The 3,344-nt window shown below is 30.8% G+C and overlaps 1 non-coding gene across 1 annotated transcript; it reads left to right on the top strand.

Moving 5' to 3' along the window:
* Window positions 1–811: 811 nt before the first annotated feature.
* Window positions 812–918, top strand: LOC139886776 (small nucleolar RNA R71). Its single transcript, XR_011772642.1, has one exon. It is a non-coding gene; the product is annotated as a small nucleolar RNA R71 (small nucleolar RNA).
* The last annotated feature ends 2,426 nt before the right edge of the window (window positions 919–3,344 follow it).

Below are 3,344 nucleotides of genomic sequence, written 5' to 3'. Positions count from 1 at the left end.
ATTCTCATTCCGAGGATTTACTTCAGTATCACTCGATAGCTTTCCTTGTTCCCTCTCACTCATCATGCTAGCAAGAGTACCTACGTGTTTTTTTAGATTCAAAATGGAAGCTTGTTGAGTTCTAAATGAATGATCAAACCTCTCATTTATTTGGGTTTGAGTTGCAATAAATTGTGTTTGAGATTCAACTAGCTTTTGTACCATTTCTTCCAGATATGACTTTTTCTCTTCAGTTTGTTGTGATGGTTTATACAAACCAGGTCTTTGTTGATTGAAAGTGTTGTTTTGAGTTGGTTGGTTATTCGAACCTTGTAGGTTATACGAGTTATTGTTGAGTCCATTTGGATTGTAAAGAATGTTTTGATTTCGATTAAATTTTGGCCTTGGCGGTTGATAATTATTTTGATAATTATTTCTCGACTTTTGGTTAATATAGGAAACATTCTCACATTGTTCCATCGTTTGCTCGATGTGACAATCTTTCGTTAAGTGTGGTCCACCGCATTGCTCACAAATGATTCGTATTGCGTGTATATCTTTAGTCATCTTTTCCATTCGTCTTTCAAAAGCATCTATTTTTGCGAAAACGGAATCAAAGTCATGGCTAGAATCGGCTCTAGCCGCTTTAGACGAATGAAATATATCTTTTTCCTGATCCCACTCATGAGAGTGGGAGGCTGTATTATCAATTATCTTGTGAGCTTCGGTTGCGGTTTTCTTCATAATGGAACCACCAGCTGCTGTGTCGATATCTTTTCTTGTGGCGACGTTGACGCATTTATAAAAGATTTGCACTATTTGAAAAGTATCTAAGCCGTGTTGAGGACATCCTCTCAACATCCTTCCGAATCTTGTCCATGCTTCATATAACGTTTCATTTGGCTTTTGCACGAACGTGGCAATTTCTCCTTGAAGTCTCACGGCTTTAGATGCCGGAAAGAATCTTTTAAGAAACTTCTCAACTAAAACATCTCATGTGTCAATCGCTCCTTCAGGTAACGATTCTAACCAATCTTTGGCTTCTCCTTTTAAAGTCCAGGGGAACAACATAAAATAAATAGTTTCATCCTCAACTTCTCGGATTTTAAATAGATTACAAATCCTATTAAAATTTCGAAGATGTTCGTTTGGATCTTCTTTTACTGTACCACTAAATTGACACTGATTGGTGACCTTGTGTAGGATTTGTCCTTTGATTTTAAAATCTGGCGCATTAACATCTGGCTTAATAATGGCATGACCTTGGCCCGTGCGTGTGGCTCTCATTCGGTCTTCCATACTTTGAGGTTCTGTTTCTTCCATATTTGAATTTGTTGAATCCGAATCACTAGAAGATTCTGATTTAACGGTTTGTGGTTCAGGAGAAATGATTAGTGGTTCAGGATCTTGGAATTGTCCTTGAATATCCTCCGGGTTCTCAATTGTGAAGTCGAGTTCAAAAGATGGATTATCAGAAATTTGAGTTGAAGTACTTGCTCGACTAGATGATGATTCTAAAGAAAAATCAACAGCGAAAATATTGGCTAGATGTCTTGATCGGGTTACAGGTGGTGAACGTATGAAAGGTGTTGAACGTTTTGCTCGGTGCATTCACTGAATATCCTATTAGTTATAAATATAAAAATTATATAAGTTATCAAATTAATAGACTTTTCTGATTTTGCCCACATTTCAAATAGCCAATAGATGCAGCAGGTAGCCAGGACCCTTTAAATCGGAAGCCCACAACTCGCCACTAACAAATCCAACTATTACTACGAACCAGAAAATTTGGATGTCTATTGATTTAATCGCTTAAAATAATTTTCGTTGAAATTTAAAGAAAATAAAGAAAATTCTATGTCCTAAAAACTAGAGCGTAGAAATGAAAAAGAAAAAGAAACGCGTCGAAAAATGTCGAAAAATAAAAATAAGAAAGAAAAACGTCTAAACTTAAAAGTCTAAAAACTAAAAGTTGCGCCTAAAGGTATTAAGGCTTAAAAGGAATTCTAAACGGAAAACGGAAATTACTTATAAGGCACTAAAATTTATTAAAAACTAAAGCGCTGAGTGATGTCGTAAATTTCTAAGGCTTTTTAAAATCTAGTTCAAAGAAAAAGATCTTAAGGGAAAATTACGGCAAAACTTAAAACTAAACTTAATTTAACTAAGGCGAAATGAAACTAAAATTATAATTACGAACGAAACGATTAAAAAGATACGATTAATAAAAAGATATATTATGAAAATGATAAAAATAAAGTTTTATATAAAAATATTATTATTTTATAAAAATATTAATCTATATAATTAATAATAATATTAAAACTAAAAATTACAAAATATAAATTTAAACTACAATTAATTAATATGTTAAATAAATAAACCCTAGTTAACAATACTAAATTAATTAAACCTAATGATTTAAAAATAATTAAAAATAAAACCCTAATCCCGTATTAATTGCGTACTATGTTTGTCAGTTCAGAGGTCCCATGCGAACGCATGGATATTACTTGTACGGGTCATGCGATCGCATGAAGAGGCAGTCCAGGAAATCTTTGGGCTTCGATCAGGCTTCGGCTCAGATTTTATTTTAATTATTTTTATTTTTATTTTTATTTTAGTTATTTTTAATTTTTTTTTAAATTTAAGCAAATGAACATATGTTTGTTAATGATATGTGCATTAATTAACATTTATATGTAATTTGTTGCATTTAAACGCATAAAAACTATTAAATTAAATAGTTCTCGCAGTTCTCACCTTTATATATATATATATATATATATATATATATATATATATATATATATATATATATATATATATATATATATATATATATCATCCCAAGATATATGTTAGTTGTTATGGGCAACCTTTTTTTTTTTTTGGCAAAGAAACGAAAACTGTATAACAAATTTAAATCTCGTAAACGGATCAAGAAAACAAGCATACAAAAGAGTACCACGGACATGGCTCGAAAGCAGTTGTGATGACCCAGAAAATTTCGACTTATTTAAACCAATTCTCTATATGATTTAATATTTTCGACATGATAAGCAATGAATTTTGACAAGTTTTAAAATTTTTGAAAATGATTTTTTTATATAACGGTTGACCACCCTGTTTGTCCAACGATTCACGAACGTCATAACATGTATTATATACATATTTTAATAAATATAAGAGTTTTCGATATATACGGAATCATGCGAATAATATTTATATACTAAATGATTAAAAATTTACTATTAAACGATGCTATTTCAAATTAAAATTTTTACGTATTAAGTCATTTTATTTTTATGATATAACTTTTGTATTTTTTTTAAGAAACGAAGTTAGATTAATAATGTACA

This window comes from Rutidosis leptorrhynchoides, chromosome 1 (genome assembly GCF_046630445.1).
Source record: "Rutidosis leptorrhynchoides isolate AG116_Rl617_1_P2 chromosome 1, CSIRO_AGI_Rlap_v1, whole genome shotgun sequence".
Classification (NCBI taxonomy): Eukaryota; Viridiplantae; Streptophyta; class Magnoliopsida; order Asterales; family Asteraceae; genus Rutidosis; species Rutidosis leptorrhynchoides.
This window is presented reverse-complemented; position numbering and strand designations above follow the sequence as displayed.